At 42.5% G+C, this 22,025-nt stretch overlaps 1 long non-coding RNA gene across 1 annotated transcript; it reads right to left on the reverse strand.

The window, feature by feature from the left end:
- Positions 1–987: 987 nt before the first annotated feature.
- Positions 988–12,233, reverse strand: LOC112847788 (uncharacterized). The gene is made up of 4 exons (XR_003221578.1): positions 11,586–12,233; positions 8,920–9,068; positions 1,694–1,785; positions 988–1,540 (listed from the first exon to the last, which is right to left on the reverse strand). It is a non-coding gene; the product is annotated as an uncharacterized LOC112847788 (long non-coding RNA).
- Between the last annotated feature and the right edge of the window lie 9,792 nt (positions 12,234–22,025).

Here is a 22,025-nt window from a genome sequence, read left to right on the forward strand (position 1 = left end):
GATTAGGCTTTAAACATTCCTATTATTAGAGGTGGATCAGGTGACCCTGACAGCACTCTTTTCTTTTCACTCTCTACCAGCACTCGGCATCTAATCATTGGTTATTATTTTTCTCTGGCTCTTTTCCAGCTTCCACAGCCCATCACTCCCAACTGCTCATGGCAGATAGCTGCCCCTCTCTGAGCCTAGTCCTCTCAGAGGTTTCTTCCTGCTAAAAGGGAGTTTTTCCTTCCTACTTTCGCCAAGTGCTTGCCCATAGAGCGGGGTGTCCAACTCCAGGCCCCGAGGGCCAGTGTCCTGCAGGTTTTAGATGTGTCCTTGATTCAACACAGCTGATTTAAATGGTTAAATTACCTCATCAACATGTCTTGAAGTTCTCCAGAGGCCTGGTAATGAACTAATCATTTGATTCAGGTGTGTTGGCCCAGGGTGCGATCTAAAACCTGCAGGTTAAGAAACTATACCAGAGCTTATTTTTAAATATTTCATATACAGTGGAACCCTGGCTTACAAAGACCCCATGTAACGAAAAATTCAAGTTACGAAGGCACTTAACGGCAATATTTCTGCCCGTGGTACAGCAAAATGCCCGCGTAACAAAATAGATAAAAATAGAAAATTTAAAAAAAATTAAATTCCATAATGTTATGTACATGTACACGTACGTATGTATGCATGCATACGTATGCTTTCTTCAACCTCCGCCACCTCCTCCACCACCAAGAACTTCGTCTTCAGCCAGCATCGCCTCACTCAAAAGGCGATGGATAAAGGTGCTTCGACTTACAAAAATTTTGACTTACGAAAGACCCTCTGGAACGAATTAATTTCGTAAGTCAGGCTTCCACTGTATTTGACTTTATTTTACCAGTGGAGTACTGAAACATCGCTAAAGTCTGCTAAATGTGCAAGCATGAAACTGTTTTCAAACACATTAGTCATGTTATCTTGTTTTTTAAAAAATATTTCTTTATTAATCATTGACCTACTGCATCAAATACTGTCCTTCTTTGAGATGCACTGTCATCACAGTGTCCTGTAATGTTGTGGTTATATTATGGGACTCTTTCCATTTGTAATCCAAAGCCACACAGGAGGTTTAGTTGCCCTTAGAAAAGTGTCAGAATACACTGTGCATCACAGTTTTATTGTGTAGGGGGCTGCATAGCTGCAGACCAGTCAGGGTGCCCATGCTGACCCCCTTCACCACTAAAAATGACCAACAATGTGCATGCGAGCATCAGGACTGGACCACAGAGCAATAAAATAAGGTATTCTGGTCTGATGAATCACATTTTCTTTCTTCTTTTTCTGGTGTGTTGCTTACTGGAGGACACCCGGCCTCAGGATGCACTGCAGGAAGAAGGCAGTTGGCAGAGGCAGCGTGATGCTTTGGGCAATTCTGAGAAACCTTGGGTCCTGCCATCTATGTTACTTTGACACGTACCACCTGCCTAAGCATTGTTGCAAATCATGTACACCCTTTCATGGAAACAGTGCTCACTGATGGCTGTGGCCTCTTCCAGCAGGATAATGCAGCCTGCCACAAAACAAAAAGGGTTCAGAATTAGTTTGAGGAGCACAACAATGAGTTTGAAGTGTGGACTTGGCTCCAAATTCCCCAGATCTCAATCCAATCGAGTAACTGTGGGACTGTGCTGGACAAACATGGAGACCCCACTTTACAACTTACAGGACTTAAAGGATCTGTCGCAAACATCTTGGTGCAGATACCACAGCACACCTTCAGGGATCTAGTAGAGTCCATGCCTCGATGGGTCAGGGCTGTTTTGGCAGCAAAAGGGGAACCAACACAATATTAGGCATAGGGCATCATGTTATGTCTAATTAGAAGACTGCCCAGAGAGCACAATCCTCTGTCAATATGAATGTTCAGTTGTGCTGTTTCCCAAAGAATAATCCATCTTGGTGTTTCTGCCTCAAAGACGAACAGCCAAACAAAAGCACAACACGTGATGATCACGCCCAGCGCTTACTATAAGGACAGTTTTTAAAATCTAAGCTTTACATTTTTTTGTTTTCATTTGCATCTGCAAAACTTTACTTCAAGTCTGAGCTGAACACATGCATGTACAAGTCCAATTTTATAACATCACAGCTAGCTTGGAAGCCAGTCGTAATCCAGAAAGCAACTTAAATAAACTCCCATCGACACATCCACCTACTGATACCATATCGGACAGATTATTGTTCAAAGCAAAGTATTTTTACACGTTTTAAAAGATGTCTGGAGGGGATCTTTAATGCGCGCCACTCACCTCAGTCTAAATGGAGACATCCTGTTTCACAGGAAGGTGTCACTCACAAATTATACAGCTCGCAGTAATCAGGAATCGGGCCAGCACCAGCATCCTTCAAAAGATTTTTTTTTTTTTTTTTTATCTTACTCTTTCTGTAAAACAGTGTGTATACGTGTGTTTTGACACCTTCTACTAATTCATGCATTTGTTATTAGAGCTGTCCATCAGTGTGTAATTAGATGTTAGCCCTGAGAAAGATCTGATGATACATCGTATACCATAAATACTATGCTGTCATGTTATGAAGGGAATAAGTCACGGGGATACATTTCCACAAACATGTCAGTCAGTAGAAAAGCTGTTTAATGAAAGATGACAGAGAGAACTCCTCAGGCAAAAGAAGCAATAGCATACCCAAATTAACATAAGCATCATTCCAGTTGTCAAGCTCACTCCCCACTTTACTGGTATTTTTAAGTCAGGATAAACCTGAGAAATGGAACAACCATTAAAACAAACACTGATTCTGTTTTCTCTGGCACGGGGCTGCATTTCGCAGGGAGGGAGAAGAAAAAGAGAAGAGAAAAGAGGGGGAAAGAAAACAACCACGGCTGCTTTTCTGGCAGGGGCATGAGATGCGGTGGTAGAGAGCCGAGAGCGGCGTCTCGTGCCAGCACATCCACATGTCATTTCTGTTTAGACACACCTTGGAGAATGTGACCTCTTTCCAAGCCTGGCCTGGCAAGGGGTCCGCGGTGGAGGGGAGGCAGCGGCCCGGATTGTGGTGAACCTGTGCCAGACAGCTGCCTCCCACCATGTGAATACATGCGTGCGCGCACTCATGACTCACTACATGCAAGGTATGTGTGCACTGCAACTTTGCAGCTCAGTGACGTTGGTTCTGGCACGCCAGCCGCTCACTGGCTCCACCGCTCATCTGTGATCTGTTGGTTGGCCCCGTCGGTGTCGCCACCACACTCTCAGCTCAAAAATCCCTCCTCCGTGCCAATGTACACTAGGTTTCAGCTTTTACTGAGCTTGTTTGGGGGCAGAGTTGGCGCGAGTGAACACACCACATAGATCACGGCTGTAGGGGTACAATAACAGGTGGCTGAACCCTCCCTTGCATCGGCTACTACGGTGTATCAAGGTGGACACAAGGACCAGCCGAACTCAAAGTTGATGGGTAATTTATTTATTATAACTTCACAGAAATCTGATCAGTATGACTTGACGATGAAAAAAAGAAAATCAACATTTTATTGCTGTGTCTACAAAGCTTACTTAAACAGTGAAATGACAATACATTAATATTGCTGTTACAAGATGTAAATCCCTATATGAAAAGATCTGAACTGGGCCTCATTTACTCTACGTCTTAAAAAATGGTTAAGTCAGACCTAAGCAGTTTCTTTTTTCTCAGACTTTGTGCTCGTCTCTCTCAAGCTGAATTCCGACCCGCTTCTAATCAGTTTCTGTCTCTTTTGCGCCTTCATCTTTTTCTTTAAACCTTCACTCATTTGCACCTTATTAACTCACTCTTTGATTCTGTCGCCACTGTTGCATCCCGAGCTTCTTCCTCTCAGCCCTTCTTTCACTGTCTGAGATCATAAAATTACTATTTTTTTTAAAAAGTCTGGTATAGTGTGATTATGAGCCAAAAAGCTAATATGCTTTAAAGTTAACTTGAAACAGGTCAGCGGCAATAACAAGTCTAATCAACCGAATGGATAAAATAACGATGTGCCAAAATAAGTCAACGAAACGCTCAGGAATACAATCGTTCCCAAAAGAACATCATGTTTAATAGGAACAGAAACTAGTGATTGAGACCATAAACTCATCAGGAAAGTGTTTAGTGAGATCATGAATCAAAGGAGACACGAGCTTTTCCCAGACTTCTAAACATTCAGACATCTTTCACAGTACTGGTAATTAGAACGAATCCAGGATATTGCACTTCCTCACTGGTGTCACTTATACATCTTTGGGATGTTATAGACAGGAGATATTTCCAATATGGTCATCTCAGGGACATATTATAATACAGTTGAACCCCAACTTAAGAAATTAATTCGTTCCAGAAGGTCTTTTGTAATTCAAAATGTTTGCAAGTCGAAGCACCTTTTTCCATCACCTTTTGAGTGAGGTGATGCTGGCTGAAGATGAAGTTCTTGGTGGTGGAGGAGGTTGAAGAAAACATACGTATGCATGCATACATACGTACGTGTACATGTACATAACATTATGGAATTTAATTTTTTTTTAATTTTCTATTTTATCTATTTCGTTACGCGGGCATTTTGCCGTACCACGGGCAGAAATATTGCCGTTAAGTGCCTTCGTAACTTGAATTTTTTGTTACATGGGGTCTTCATAAGCCGGGATTCCACTTTATTAGGAACAAGTCAATGCAGCACATCCATGGACAGAGCCTGATCAGTGCTTTGTTTATGGCTTATTTATAGGGAGTCACAAATAGATTACGAGTTTTACAGTTTTACTACTTTTTACATTCGCTGCCCCCATCTTGGATTGAATTGTTAACTCGGGATTGGTGGGTTTTCTTTTGGCTTTCCGAGTACAGATTCCTAGTTGAGGGGGCTTTCCAGATGAAAATTCCAACCAGGAACTGGAACAAACCAAAAGTTCAGAACTAGGAGTACAGAACCCCAACCAATCAGAATAAAGATTAAAGCTGGCATAACTAGAGAGTGACCCCAGAGGGCGAGAAGCTGAAATGGCATGTTTTAAATTGAAATTGAAAGGCCTAGACCAAAGAACAGTATAGGATTATTTTGAACTGGGGATCATGCAAAGCTACTCTAGCTGTTCTAAAAATCAGGCTCTATTTGACATGCAAAATAAACCCTTTGACAGAAGGTTGTCATGTAAGGAATTAAATACGATTGAAAGCCACACAGGAAAAAAAGCTTAAAAAAGAAACCATTAGTGAGCTGAAGAACAGGAGTTGACAGAGAAGGGCAATGTTGTCCCCAGTTTGTTCAGTACTGCTTCCATAGTATTAATGTGTTTTTGTATTTTTCTGCTGTCTGTTAACTGGAAAGCAGTTTGCTCGACTCTGTCCTAATTTTTAGATAAAGTTGGATTGGACAATTTAGGTAGTAATAGGGCCTTATTCATGTTTTCATGAATGCAAACACTTTTGTAGAGTTTGAGATTTCACCCGGATGCCATATTATATTCCTAAGGGGAAGCGTGTCACACATTACCCATCACAACCGTGGATTTAAGACGGCAGCTTAGCAGCGAGGGGGCACCCAGGTTGTGTCGAGGCTGTGTGGAGACGGGGGGGGGGGGATGTGGAGGGGTTGAGTAGACAGGCATGCAAAAAGACACTCACCTGTGTACGGCAGGGATAAGCAAGCCGACAGCCACACAAAGTACAGACACAGCAGAATCCTACTCCCTGCTCGCCATTTGGCCTCCGGCAGTGAGGGGTAACTGAATTACAGCAGCAGCAAAAAAGCTAATCTCACTTCCTCTGTGGGGGTCGCGCATGTGTGCGCTTGTACGCCTGTCTGTGGGATGTCGCGAGCGTTCATTTGTTGGACCGCGCGCATTCGTTCAGACTCAGCATGCATTTTGGAAAGCATGTCATCCCGACAGTGAGAGTGTACGTTTACTAGATGAAGATGAAGGCTCACATCCAACTGTCCTGCAGGCACCAGAAGGTGAGCCGTAACAGAGGTGAGGAGCGTGCGAGCATGCTTATATGTGTGTGTGCATGAAGCTTGTTCACATCGTCAGAGCATGTGTCCACTTGTTAAAGACACCCGTACCCCGCCCCCATCACTCAACTTGAGAAGCTGTCGTGTAGCATGAGGCAGATACAACCAGTATTTGCAAAGCCTCCGCAGACTCCCAGGAAACAGATGGAAAACCTGAAAAACGGCTTAAAATAGTGATTTCGAGCAGGCTCTGTTTGCTTTGAGCCGACTAACATACTCTTGTTGTTGGCTGTTAAGTTCACAAGTTAAATGTTTTTTGGCAGGCAGGAGCAAAAGGCAATGATAGAGTGTACAGTTACACCAGCTGACACAGCTGATAACGCCAACATGAAGCACCTGTTTAATGTGTTATTTTGCTATAGTGAGTGCTGAAAACAAAGTACAGCAGAAGTTGATGAGAACAGAATGTTAATAAGAATCTATTTTCTTAAAAGCTTATCCAGCTTAGAGTGTGGGCGGGTGCAGTCTGTCCCTGTCGTCATAGAGCGAGAGGCAGAGTACACCTGCGACAAGTCGCCAGCCCGTCACGGATCTAAGAAATCAAGACACATGGCCCCATACTTTCACTCAGCTACACTCAATGTAGAATCACCAGTTAACCTAAGATGCATGTTTTTGTACTGTGGATGGAAACTCAAACAAGCACAGGCAGAAGTTACAATCTTCCCAACCTGATGGAAGTCTGATGAATGGCACTAATTTAGCTAATCAAGCACCAAAGTAACCTTTGTTAGCCTCATGGACATTTTTTTAAAAAGCCTTCAAAATCAGTACGACTCATTCTCAAGGACTACAAATCCCTCTTGCATAATCTCATGGTTAATGGGTATGGAGCTAAAGTTTTAGAAATTACAAAAATTTGTTACAGCATTTAGTAGTACTGCATAACACATCCCACACCTGTGTAATTTAGCAACAGCATGGGGCAGTTTTGAATGGAGAAACAAATAATGGTGTCCATTCGTCCTCTTCCACTTATCCTCATCAGGGTAGCAGGATCGCAGGATCCTACCCCAGCTACCATAGAGCGAGAGGCAGGGTACATCCTGGACAGGTCGCCAGTCTGTCACAGGGCTAACACGTAGAGACAGACAACCATTCACACCTATTACCAATTAACCTATCCCCACTAACTGCATGTATTTGGACAGTGGGAGGAAGCCAGAGTACCCGGAGAGGACCCACGCAAACACGGGGAGAACATGCACACTCCACACAGAAAGGCCCCACCAGGTGGTGGAATCAAACTCGGGACCTTCTTGCTGTGAGGAAACGGTGATAATAATCGCACCACCGTGCTGCCCCAAATAATGATGTATTGTTTCTTTGGTGTGAAGTTTATTTTTGGGGGCATTTTGCTTTTATTCGACTGTTTGGTAATGAAGAGCAGACAGGAATGAGAGGGAGAGAGAGGTAGAAGACACAGAGCCCAGCACCACACTTTAGACTCAAACCTTGGCTGCTGTACTTCAGCCATGTGGCACATGGACACCTACTCAACCAGTGAGCTAAAGTTGCATCGTATTAAATGCATTTTAAACATTAATTATAAAGGGAAAAAGACAGGAATCGTAAGAGTTCACCAGGGTTTAAACCTTAATGAATTACTGCTACTTTTGTACCGAGGCCTTGCTAATGTATCTCCTGCCGAATAATTAAGTAGGAAATGAATAAAAGCCTTAATAATCCAATCCAGTGAAAGTTTTGTTCATAGTTAAGAAGTCTACTCATTCCAGTGCAAACATCCTGCCCAGTATTTAAATGGCACTTTGAAACCATGTACTCTATGTACTTATATTTACCTCTATTAACACCCATTTTAGAGCCAGCAGCACAGTCTTATGTACTAACCCAACCGCCGGGCCATGGACTGGTACCGGGCCGCGTGAAATTTTTTATCGTTATTATTTATCGTTATTTTTTAATCATTTTTATCATTAACTTGGTTTCCCTGGGTCTTTTCTCGTGTGTTATGAATAAATCTCCTTTTTTTGGTACCGGTACTGGTTTTATTTGTTGTATTTATCCACGACACCTTAAAGGCCGTGACGGTGTCCTTGAAAATATTGTCGGACATAAAGTGGCACCAAAAAGGATGTTGACTAACCTGTACCTATACACTGATACAAAGACTTGTATTATTGTAGGATCTTTACCCTACAATGTAAAGTGCCTTGAGGCAACTTTTGCTGTGATTTGTTGTAACTAAAATTGAATTGAATGCATAGGCCTGAGCAATGACAGCAGAAACAGGAGAATTAAACCTGGATGGCTTTAGATAGAAAACATGTTTTGCAATTTGCACAACCAGTTCTCCAATGCAGCACATTGGAGAACTTGTTGTCTGTACGCAAAAACCTGAATGGTTATCATGTCCTAGTGTCAGATAAAACACAAAGTGGACAGAAATACATTTTTATCCAGTCTAGAGTTTCAGGATGAGTCCAGCACAGTTTCACTATCAGCTTTTCTCAGAAATAAGAAAGAAGTAAGCCTAACAGTACTTTGTGTTGCTTTAGAAATGAGAAGAAAAAAAGAAAAACAACTAGACATCTAAACCGATCAAAACACTCCGCTGAAATATGTTTTCCAGCTTGTCGTTATTTAACATTTGAGGTCCAGCTACAGTCTCAACCACTAATTCTCTCAATCATCTTTACCTTTCAGAGCTCTTTGTAACACACATGAACGTAAATAAATAAAGTCTACTGCGGCTTAGTCAGCGTCGGTCAGCGGGATTGAACTGACTCACAGAAGTGAACGAGTTACACGTCACTCAGAGTAACGTTATGTTTTTTCTGGGTGTATTACAAAACAGAACTAAAACAGAACAATATGCCTGAGGCATGACTGGCTGACTAAAAACTTTGCATCCTTCCACTGGTGTGTAGCTGCACGCTGGATACCTTTCAGAAGCCTTTCATCACCCCTTCTCGGGCATCCAGTCTAGGAGCCACGGCAGCCAGTTGTGTTGCCATTTCCCCGTCTTCCTCCAACAGCATGTTCAGAACCGGTGGACTGGGTTAGGCTGGAGCCCAGGTTCACTTCCAAGAGCCTGGAAAGCATAGCGTGAGTGTGTGCCGTTCCACTACAATCCTTGCGGTAGTTTTATCTTGGCTTTAGTGTGTGATGTGGTTGCGATGCAGAAGTGGAACACAGAGAGCCCGTGTTTGTCTATGCTTGAATGCTTTCTTGTGCGTGTTTACATTTGTGTGAACATTCTAACATGTGATGTTTGCTGCTAAATGTCAGCAGCTGGCGGATCGCAGACAGCAGCGAACACCACCTGCACTCCAAACCATCTGACTGGCAGGGATACATTTGGCCAAAGATTTGATGCCGACTGATGGAAATTACACTTTTGTAGCACAAATGTGACAAGGACTAGTTACAGGTTACTTCTGAATAAATAAATGAAAAAAAAAATTCAACAAGTTAAAGTCAGCTTACTCTAACGGGGAGCTGACGTCCCAGTTTGTAGCCTGCATTAGAACTTTGAGGGTTAGTGTTTGTTGCTTTGCCTGTTTTTTCAAATATGTACAGTGGCCCTGAAAGGTCAAATGCACTGCAACTTAAGAAAACAGCAGCAAATAGAAAAATGCTTCACACAAAACACAGTGGAAGTTGAATAAAACTCTATAGAAATTTTTTAAAAATGCCACAAAAGCTCACAAAGACGGTAAAGTGATTGACCAGCTGAGAAAGTGACAAGCTAATAGTAAATAGCTGACTGCAAACACATATCTACAGTATTTTACATAACACAGATGACTCAGTGCAATCCTCTGCATGTTCTGGTTTTTGTCACTCACGCAGCTGTTCTGTCACAAACATGCGTCCCCTGTGTTTTTTTCTACTTCTGTTGTGTTTTTTGTGCTTTTGCAGCCTTTTTTTTAATAAAGTTGCAGTTTATTTGACCTCTCCTACATCAGTTGCTCTGGATGCACTCGGAGGGGCCAAAACGTTAAGCTCTGTCCCAAGGCCAGACAATAAAAGTACATGTATTAGGACAAAAAGAAAAAACAATCCCTCTTTTTTATTTTTTTAACTTATCAGTGAATCTTGGCCGGGGGAAACATCGCATCATGATTTCAATGCTTGGCCAAAAGTGCTGCAAAGTCTTCCTGGAGGTGAGCTTATATTCATGAACCCGCTGGGCAGATTTTTTTTTTTTTTTTTTTTTTTTTTTTTTAAATGCCACACACGCACTGCATTTACACTGGCTACCATCCCACACTATCACATGTGTTTTACCTCATCCATATCCAGATACAGATCTCTTGGGGAACAGGGGGCTGGATCTGAGTGAAACCGGTACCTAAACTGGGCTCAGATTCACTGAACTGAACACATCCAATTAAAGAGTCTGCAGAGGTAATAATATAGCGAGACTCAACTACAGCATGTTGCAGACTCTTATACAACATCGTGGGGCTATGGTAAACCCTTGTTTATCCTACTGTGCTATATGCAGGGTAATATGCTATAAAGCCTGAAAGGTGAAATAACCTCAGAAATGTTTTAAAAGCAGTAAATTAAATATCAGTTTGCACATATGAGTTTTAACTTTTGCTACAGCTAACATTTTGGGCCAATTAATTAAAAGGGGGTTAAAAAAAAAAAATCACACTGATCATGTAGACATCTCAAACAGGGTTAAGGAGTAAAAAATGCCCATGAGCCCTCAGCACTGTGAGCCTCTAATGGGCCACATTCACTTACTGTTGAAAGTAGTTTCCTTGCCCGGCTTTTCATGCATAGAAAACACAGAAGTTGACCTCCAGTCTCCTCATCAGCAGGATCAGACCACTTATCATATGCTTCCATCTGAGTCATGCTTGTTTGGTCATTTGGACAGAGTCACAGAGCTCCAATCTGTTCGACCCATTCTCAGGACAGAAGGTGAAACTAACGCTTGCGGATCAACACTACGTGTTTCTCAGAATTAATTTCATGTGCATGAGAGGCTGTAGCAGATATTATTTAACAGCTATGATTTCAGACTTTAGAAGACACCGAAAATAATAATAATAATAAAAATAACAATAACAACAATGATAATAATAATAATAATAACGATGCATCTGCTGTATATGAATTTAATAAAGAGCATCCTCAAAACTGAGTGTAAATACTGGGTAAACTGTGTGATGTATTTATTATATCTGAAATGACACAAATAGCTACACACTGGAAGGATGTATTTGTGTCATTTTTATTTGTCTCCATGCTATAGATGTAGTGTTTCCATTCAGTTTTGTGTACCATGTCACTCTTAGCAGCAACTGCTTTTCACAACATACAAATAGTTACAGACCAAGTTGAGAGATGCTTTATATTTTCTTCTGATTCTCATATTAAATCTTACAATCTAATTTTATTCATTTCTCTTTTTTTTTAAGATAAAACTGTTTTTACATTCGCACTTCCCTTCTCGCCGGTTGATAGTGGGCTCGGAGTGCCGCTCACAGAAGCCTCCTGTGCGTTTCAAACAGCCAGACTGAAGGCAGTGAAATCACCAGAGGAAGAGAGAGCTAAATCCTGCACGATAAAAACGTCCTCTTAATCTTACCTTGAAAGCCACGACAGAGGGGAGCCTCCCCTCGGAAGGAAAAACAGGCGGATTATTTCCATTTGAAAGAACATGCCAAATTACACAAACGTGTTTTCAGCCGCTCTTTTCAAAAGTGGCAACAGATGGAGGCCGGTCGGCGTTGCGAGCGGGTTGGAGTTGACGGTCTGCCGCCGCTGCGTTTCCTGTGTGTTCTGGAGTTTATCAGCACACACAGGTAGCCCATGAATCCATTATACAGAGCACAGATCTTATTCAGCCACACTCTAAAAAGAAACGCCTGCCCAGGTGTGTGCTGTCTTTCAGATTTTTTTTTCTTCCTGTTTTGAATGCAGACTATCAAGTTAAAATGCAGCAGCTGCTGCATAACTTATCTCTGCAGGAGTTTGGAACAAAGTGCACCGAGTGATTAGACGACTGAGGAAGGAAGTTGGGAGCTAGGTGAGTGCTGCAGGAGATAAATGGAAGCTGGAGGTTTATTTTAGCTGTTGTCAGATGGCCAAAACATGGGAATGTGAGAGCTCGGGTGCAATACTGACTAAGACCAGTGCTGTTTCCTTTTTCTCTTCTTTTTTTAAATGGACAAATCCTCCAAATGCTTGGACACCCCTAGGTGTAGATTTTAAAGCAAAAAGAAATAAATACAAGGTCTGCAGCAAACACACACCAAGGGTACTGTGATGTTGGGCTTTCTGTGAACTGTTTGTCAGACAAAATCCAGCCATAGAAAAAGATCAGCACAGACTGTACTGAAATTGTTATAATACATATTTACCAGTGAAAGCTTTATAATGTTGACACATAGGCTAGAGTGTCTCTTACAAAGTGAGAGATACAGATCAGATTATTACACTGAAGAAACTCAATTTATCTGTCTTTTGATTAGTACATGGTTCTGTTTAACATTCACACGCCACATTAGAAAGCAACCTAGGGTTCAGTGTCTTGCCCAAGGAAGCTCGCGCATGCAGACTGGAGCAACTATTCATAAATAGCAGATACCCTTTACTTCCCGAGCCAAACCCACCCCAAACAGGCATGAACAGGCAGTGTTGCTGAGGCTTCTCCACATACCCAGACCTGTTTGTAAAACAATAACCAGCACTTTTAAGCCATTACTTTTATGTATATCTAGAATTCTTATTTGTTTATATGGTGAACTTTATTGTCAGACTGTTATGAATATTGCTTCTCTGTTCCTGATGTCAGCATCATAAACCCAGTGATGGCACTAGCCAAACATGAAGCTAATTAGCTCAACTATGACTGAAGATGTAGAGAAAAAGACTACCAGGGGAGGGTACAAACACTGAAATGTTTGCTTGGGCTCTAAAACCCCATGAAAATACTTTGTCTGCCAAACTCCACAGGATGTGACGACTGAGCTTGTTCCCAGTTGCATTCCCTCGACATCTGTCCTCCACTTCCAGCGACAACAGTTAGCATAAATAAGTTTGTTCCAAACGTTAGCAACAAAGCAGCTGAAATCATTAACAGCAGTGGTTGTTAATGATCCTAACTGTTCTTACTCGTGTTACTTCAAAAATCTACATATCTACATCTTTATACACCCTCCCTCACAGCAAGACAGTCCTGGGTTTTAATCCTACTTGGACTGTTTTTATGCGGTGCTCTGTGTGGGCTTTGCATGTTCTCCCTGTGCCTGCATGGCATGAAGATGTGCATGCTAGGTTAGTATTTATATATCAACACAAAGCTGACGGGACAAAGGAATGGAAAACCAGTACAAAGAAACTTTAAAGCGGTCACCACAGTAAAATTTATATGTAATAACTTTTCCATGTAGACCCTCTTGGTCCATCAGTGCTGCGCAGTGGAACTTCTACTCCTGTGTCAGCTGAACCTTCCTGCAGCTCCTCTGCAGTCATACTCAGGGTTTTCCACCTTTCTGCCAAGCAGATACAAGCTTTCTTGATGTTCCAAAGATTATATCTCCACTCCTACATTTCCCTTCACTACTTGCACTACATATCAAAAAATCTGGAAATGTCTGTGAACACCACGTAGTCAGCCAAGAAAGTGAAATTGAAAAGAAGGGTTGGCTTCTGCAACACAAAAATGATCCAAAGCAGACTTTGAAATGCACTATCAACTACTCCCACAACAACACAAGCTGAAGTATCTGGAATGACCTCCACAGTCCTCTGACTTGAATATCACAAAAAGAAAAACAAGCTAAAGATCTTAACTATAATGTATTTGTGAGTCTACCTAAAATAAGTTGAAGCTGAAAAATGATCCATCAAAAACTAAGACGAACTGGTGGTTCACCAGTCAGGACAAGATGCTGAAACCTCAATTGCCCACTATGCATCCATCGAAGTGTGTGTGTTTGTGAAAGCACTCGGGTATAGAAAAAAGTGCTTGTATGAATATGAATGAGACTTGTAGTAAAAAGTGTGTAGAAAAGTACCATTTACCATTTAAATTAGACTCAGCAGGGGTTCCCATCAACAACCACAGACGTTCAGGGGCTTTTTTTATTGTAAAGATTACATACAGAAGTATTCATCACTTCAATGAAGCCCTCATCTGTGCTTCACATCTGTGCTTATTTGATCTTTGGGCATGTGACTTCCTCTTTGTGGTGAACTCTGCTTCCCTTCATTGTTCAAGCCAACTTTTCCACCACTAAGTATTCTACCTTTGCATGGTGTCATCATAGTCATACACTGCTGGCTTGTTGGAGGACTGCAATTGTGTCTCTGTAGCCTCTGTGTGGGTTGACTCCCCACAGTTCTGCTCTCTCTGCTACACACACACACACACACACACACACAAATGGATACTAACATGAGACCTATAAGTAATGACAAATAAAATGACTCTTTGGGAATAAAAATCAAAATGTTATTTAATGTGAGGCTTTTGTTGTGTTTTTGTCCCCTGATTAAGAATATTTGAGGAAAAAGTTCAAATGTGAAAAACTTTACTTACAGTACATACAGTTAATTCTTTTTCTATATATATATATATATACATACACATATATATATATATATATATATATATATATATATATATATATGTATATCTCATTCATGGCTTGAATAATCAGATGTCACCTAATCTTAAAGCCCTCCTAATACCGTATCACCCCAATGGAGCACTTTGCTTTCAGACTGCAGGCTTACTTGTGGTTCCAAAAATATTTTAAAGTAGAATGGGAGGCAGAGCCGTCAGCTTTTAGGCCCCTCTTCCATTGAAACCAGCTCCCAGTTTGGATTTAAGAGGCGGACACACTCTCTATTTTTAAGATTAGGCTTAAAACTTTCCTTTTTGATCAAGCTTATAGTTCGGACTGAATCAGGTGACCTTGACTCTCCTTTAGCGATGCTGCAATAGGCCTAGGCTTCCTGTAATGCACTGAGTGTTTCTTCTTCATTTGCCTCTTCTGACTATGTGTTTATACAAAATACATTTAATTATTAGTTATTATTAATCTCAGGCTCTCTTCCACAGTGTGTCTTTTATCCTGTTTCTCTCCTCTCACCTTGATCCAGGTTCTGTTGGAGGTTTCTTCCTGTTAAAAGGGAGTTTGTCCTTCCCACTATTGCCAAAGTGCTTGCTCATAGGAGGTCATATGATTGTTGGGTTTTTCTCTCTATTGTTGTAGGGTGTTTACCATACAGTATAAAGAACCTCAAGGCGGCTGTTGTGATTTGGCACTACACAAATAAAATTGAATTGAAATGAATCATTTATTGTGTGTATATTTTTATTGCTATATTGCTGTGAAAAGAAAAGAAAACAGCTAACAAACTTGTCTGGCTTTGGCAGGCCAGTCATAAGAAGGGAACGTCTGCTGCAGATGCCTCTTTGCACCTTCTGGTTTTAATTATTCCAGGCAGTCTCATGCATCTCCCTCTTCTTTGCCCTCGATCCATTCTCCTCGCCATCTCGGATGAAGGGTGGTAATCACGAGCTGCTGGCAGACAAGAGGCCATTTACTCAGGTGAGAAGTGGCGAGATGGGGCCCACTTCAGGAGATGCAAAGCCTTGCCCAAGGGTGCCACTCAATCATCTCCAATCAGGAACACCCCCCCACCCAAGAGGTCTCAGAGAAACATACAGCGCCCGTGCTTTTGTCCGATGTGTCTTTTTTCCTTGCAGACTTCCTAAGGTAAGGAGACATGGAGGAACGCATCGAGGGTGCATTTTTATTCACAAAGCTTGTTTTCAGTATTGCCAACAGAGCCGCAGCAGCAGCACCAGACCATGCTGATGAAGACACAATCCTGGAGAGGATCGTCTGCCTCTCTTTCTCTAACTCTCTCTCTTTGCTATCCTCCTCTCACTGTGCTATTGCCTGTAGAGGAAAGGAGAAGAAGACGGAGGGGGCATGACATATGCTGAAGTAGATCTCTCTGAATAAAGCAGCCTCTGAATCCAATTTCAGTGAAAAGAGACAGAGTCAGCACGAGGGTGGTGCCGTGAAGAGGCAGGTACAGACAGATGAATCGGGAAGAGGAGAAGCCTTGGGTTGGAGAGATCAAAGATAGTGGAGAAAAGGAGACGAAGGAGAGGCTGTTGAATTATTTTGGAGGTGTTTGAGGGGTATTTTCCATGTAGCGTGTCTAACCTCAGAGGGGCACATTCTGCCAGCTCTCACTGCATCACACAGAGGCAGTAACACACACACAAAAGAGCTTTAGCTTCTAAGTCTCATTTGCATCAATCTTCTGGAAGACTTTACCTTTCTCTTTGCAGCAAGTCAAATTTCCTGGATGGTGGCAAAGAAGGCTTTTCTCCGAGCCTTTTGAAAGCTCGTTTGACACGCACTCCTTTTGGCTGTAGTCTCTGAACGTTACAATAAATAGTAGAGTCAAATCAAAGTGCGCTGTATACTGACAGTGGGATGGGAGCAGGGTAGGGTGTGTCTGGTTAAAGCTTGCTAAATGTGTCTAATCTAATGTCAAGGAGAAATGAGGCCCCTCCTGAACCTTGAGTGGAGGTGGTGATCCACGACGACCATATGGCTCCACAAAACACCGTAGAAGACACAGCCAGCCACACTTCCTGTGTGTGTGTGTGTGTGTGTGTGTGTGTGTGTGTGTGTGTGTGTGCAAACAGACTAACTGTAACAGCTGTCTTCTGCAGAGGGCTCTGGGCAATGGCTGACCTTATGCCTTTCAGGTGACTTCAGCTCAATTTTGTCATCACTCCCCTCTTGCAGAGAGTGATTGAAGCTGTTACCCCTTTTTCTTTTCTTTTTTTAAGCATAAAACACAGGTTGCACAGAAAAAGCAGCAGTCTGCTGCCCACAGCATACAGTGTACCTTTTAAGCACATAAATGTGCACTGTGTGTATACATTCATGAGCAAGGCCCACAACCCCCAGCCATGTTTAAGCAATGTTTTTTAAGATGGAAATGGTAGCAGACAAATAAATGAATAGCCTCGGGGAAGACTTCACTGTGGATCAGCAGCACTTCTCAGGACAGCTGGATCAGATGATACTTATAAGGCACAGAGAAAGAAGGAGGAAAGCCAAAACAGAGGGTCCCGTTTTCACCAGTGTGCTACCATTTTTGTACTGGTCTGAGTGGGTGCATAACCAGTTCTGTCGTGAACCTTTTTGCAGAACTAGTCCAATTTTCTAGCTGGTTAGAGAAATAAAAATGACCTAGTCTTCAGATCAGTCACATTAAATGTCTACCCTTCCCTGAGCGTCGTTCTGCTGGAGCTCTTTTCCTATTAAGAGGGAGTTTTTCCTGTCACCAAGTGCTTGTTCACTGACTTTTGATGTGTATTGGTGCTAATATCTACATAACACAAGTTGACACCTAACGAGGTCAATGTTGGGATCTTTCCGTCACTTCATGCATTATAGTCACCGTCTTTCATCTTTCAAAAGCAAGATTCACTCAAAACATTCCAGTTTCCAAAGCACAGATGCTTTCTTCTAATTCAATACGAAAAAAATCAAAGATAATTTATAATATGGGGTTGTGCCTTAATTAGAGAGAACTGAATATGCTTTGTAAATATATTTTACTAAACATACTTGTGCATCGCCTCCACAGGGTGTCTCTGTGGTGCAGCCTGAAGAGCGCAACTGTAATCTTCGTCATCACAGTTCACAGGCTGTCCATCAAACAGAACACAAAGGGTTAACTGGATGAAAACTGTATGTACTTATCTTGGGGCTGCGACAAAAGAAAAAAAGACTGGGGATAGAGGTGCTTTGTTTTTGATTCTCAAGTGTGATTTGGGAATGAGATCCAGTTTCCCAGCCTGGTAGAAAACAGGTGCTCATGCCAGTTGTTCTTTTGTCCCATTACGCAGATTGAAAGCAGAGCTAGCACCTGTTAGCATTCCTCAGCAGTTATGAAAAAAGACACTGCGATGAAATACAAATGCTTCACACGGGAAGTGACATTCCACAAATCCAATTAAAGAAAAGTTGTTATGAGAATTTTTTCTAAACCTCTTGAAACCTGTTACAACTGAGTTTGCTTTGGTCACTAAAAAAGGTTTCTGATTGGCTTGCACTGTTAAATTTGATCTTTTGAGACTGGACAGTTTCCTTCAGCCAAAAACAGCAGGATTAGCTAATTTGCAGTTTTCAGCCAAGCAGAATGCAACCATTTACTCACTCTTTTAAAAGCCAGCATTTACCTGAAATGCATTTTTGTTTTTCAAAACATGTTAAAGAACTGCTTTGATTACACGAAAGTCAGAAAACAAGGGTTTAAATCGGCTCCACCGATGTTTGGGGACAGCATGGGTGGGGTGGATCCTGGGTGTTGCTCAGCTCCACTCTGGCCACAGCTGTGCGCGGCTGTCAAGAGGCTCTGATGTCATGTATAATGGGAGTCCACAGGGATGCAGGAATAGAGGGATGGAGGGAAGAGTGAGGTGAGGTGAGGTGAGGTGAGGGGGGGATGAAACCAGATCCTTGCACTGTGCTTTTGCTGTGCTCCTCAGACTACGGGGCGAGGGTTAATGTGGAGCCACCTGCTGCAAGTACTTGTGCACATCTGATACTGTCCTGCAAACGGAGAAAGACGAGGGAAAAAAATTGCGTGTGCTGCTGGATTTCTTTACAGTTTGTATGCAGCAAATGGCAGTTGAATTGAAGTAAATGAAGTGTGCACGCTAATGTGTGAGTGCAGGGGAAAGGAAGGAAGAAGGCTGACAGTTACGGTGACTTAATACCACATGATATTTCATGGCTGGGGTAATGTGGCGGCACTCCCTGCTTTATGGAGCTGGCCTGGATTATTTAGTTGGATGAAGTCCTGCCCAGAGGAACAGCTGAATGATGTCATGCACAAGCATTTTTTTTTTTCTTGTTAAATCAAGCGCTGGATTCGGATTTGAAGGGTTCTGGTTTGCAGAGTGGGATGTTGGGCAATTGGAAAGGTGAGCAGAGTAAGCGAGGGTGGGCCTGGGTTGATTTCACAGAGATGGGGGGCAGATGTGTGTTTGGAAAAAGAGATGAACTATTGAGGTGGGTACCAGTAAGCTGACCTCACAGGGCATATGGCTCTGCAGATGTGTGTGTGTGTCCATATGTATGTTTGTTCCATCTGGCCTCATTCTAAATGGCTAGAACAAGGTTCTCCTCTCCACTGCTTGAAAGGAGTATGTTAGCATGCAAGACCCTCTCTTCTCTCCTCCTTATAAGAACCTAAATATGGAAACAGTGATTGGAAATTGTTTAGACAACCTGAAATGGTTTATCCTGGGGCTGTGCACAGCTCACAGATCAAAGCAAAGGAAACATGAATCATACAGAGTTTCTGTACGGAAACAAACCCTTTCTTCCTCCTGACACACACACACACACACACTGGCACAAATAAGAACGTTAAGGAAAACAAAGGAAAAAGAGGCAAAGGCATGAGAGAAAAAGCCTGCCTTTCCGAGTTCACACTCACTGACTTTTTCTTTGATCATACTGTACCTGACATCATGTTGCCTGCAACTTCACTCCCCCCAGTAAATTGCCACGCATTAATAAAGAGTGCAACATCACCCAGAGCCACTTCTGAAAGCAGCGGAGGAAAATCTCAGGAGAGGAAACTCTTTAGATGGCTGTTTTTTCTTTTTCTTCACCTCCTATTCGTTCTTTTCCCTCCGCTCCCTAAAGATCGGTTCCACTGCTATTCCAGGGAGCAGCATCTATCACAGGCTCTGCCTGCTCAGCTTTCTAAAAGATCCATCGTCTAAAGAGCATCACTCTCCCCCAGCCATCTCTACTTACTCTCTCTGGGGAAGGGCCAGGAGAAGTAAAGCCCAGTAAGGATTACAAACCACCAAATGACAAGCCCTTCATAGATGATTCTATGTGACCACACAGTCTGACAAACTGCCTAAATGCTGTCTTTCCCTTAAAGGGCTTTGATTAAGATAAAAAACAAGTGGAATCACCTTTTCCTCTATGCTGGCGAGCTCCTTTTTCTGGGCTCAGTCTCTTTGATCTTCTACCTTTAGTTTGATCAGCCACAGTAATCTTTATCTTGCCAGAAAGAGAATGAGGGAAAGGACTAATTGTACACATTTTCAATTCTGATCAACTTTATTTAAATTATTAAAATATTCCTGAATTCAAAGTGAGGGTGCAGCAAAAAACATCCATTGCTCAATCTCACCGTGCTTGAAAGCATTTCTAAAGGGCACACATATTTGCATCTTAGTTGTTCCTCCTCTTCTTCATCTTCTGCTTTTCCTCTCCCTCCTCTCTGTCAAGTGGACAGGAGCGGCTGACTCACCATTTTCAGGGAGGCAAAGCTGTGCTGATGTCATCCTGACAGACAGCGCAGTCCAGTAAACACAGCAGAGATGGCGTCAGATCTCGGACGCATCACTCTCGGATGACAGAGGTGCAAGGTTGATGTCAGCGTGTGATGAAATCATGATGTGGGCACGGCCCTGGCATGACTGAGCGCTGTGGAACGTCACAGAAAAATGGAGTAAACCTTGGAAACACATGATGTAAATATCTTCACACCCACCTGTTTAAGTGGTTGTGCAGTCGTAAAAAGACCCCCACCTTCACCCCTACACACACACCCAAATTGTACCAAGAAATAACTAGATAAATGACTGCAATGAGGCTGAACTTATATTTAACTTGATTCCAATGCAATGTGTTTGATCACTAACCTTTGCACTGGAACATAGTGCAAAGGTTGTTATTAATATTTCAATCCATCCATCCGTCCATCCATCTTCCACTTATCTGGGGCCAGGTCATGGAGGCAGCAGCCTAAGCAGAGAAACCCAGACCTGCCTCTCCCCAGTCACCTCCTCCAGATTGTCCAAGGTGTTCCCAAGCCAGCCGAGAGATATAATCTCTCCAGCGTGTCCTGGGTCTGCCCTAGGGCCTCCTCCCGGTGGGACATGCCCGGAACACCTCACCCAGGAGGTGCCCAGGGGGCATCCTTATTAGATGCCCGAACCACCTCAAGTGGCTCCTTTCAATGTGGAGGAGAAGCAGCTCTACTCTCAGCCCCTCCCAGATGGATGAACTCCTCGACCTATCTCTAAGGGAGAGGCCAGCCACCCTTCGGAGGACACCCATTTCTGCCACTTGTAGCCATGATCTCGTTCCATTGTAACCTTTTTATTTTCACTTCAGTTCAATTCAGTTTTATTTACATTCACATCCCTAAATCACAAAAATCACAACAACAATCTTCAAGGCGCTTTATATTGTACAATATTCTACAATAACAGAGAGAAAATCCCAACAATCTCTTATGAGCAAGCACTTGGCAACAGTGGGAAGGAAAAACTCCCTTTTAACAGGAAGAAACCTCCAGCAGAATGAGGCTCTGGTTGGGGTGAGTTAGTGATCCAATATATGGCCCTTCACCAGTTTTTCAACAGCTGGTCCAGTGCTCATATTGTTGAAGACACACCCATCAAACATTAGGTGTTCCAGATGTTCATTAGGATAAACTATGGGAGATAAAACAATCAGCTGTCATACACAATGCCCATTTTCATTCTAAACTTAAATCAGACCTCCTTTATGTCATCCAGGACATAACTGGATCGATACTATACAGTCTTACAGAGAGATTATGAAGAAAAAACACCCTCTTTTTGGGTGGGAAACTGCAGTCTGTCACATGTGGTTTCACTTTAACTTTCACTTTCAATCACTGTTTACTTGTGCTTTAGGCACAAAGACGACTTGGACAAGGTTAAGAAAAGATTATGTTTTGGGTTAAAGTACATTCTTTTACAATGTTGACATGGTTAAAAAGCACCACCCTCCAGCTTTCCTGGGTTCCACCCCACCTAAAGGTGATGACAGTGCATATTACATGCGAGTGTTGGAGATCCCTTAACTTTAGAATGAAACTATAGTTTGTTGTAACAGCTGCTTGCACATACAAACTGTCTGTTCATTTTCTGGCTGTGGACCGTCTCAGTAACCAGTCTCCTTCTAAATTAGACCAA

This window comes from Oreochromis niloticus, linkage group LG9 (genome assembly GCF_001858045.2).
Source record: "Oreochromis niloticus isolate F11D_XX linkage group LG9, O_niloticus_UMD_NMBU, whole genome shotgun sequence".
In the NCBI taxonomy this organism is placed as follows: Eukaryota; Metazoa; Chordata; class Actinopteri; order Cichliformes; family Cichlidae; genus Oreochromis; species Oreochromis niloticus.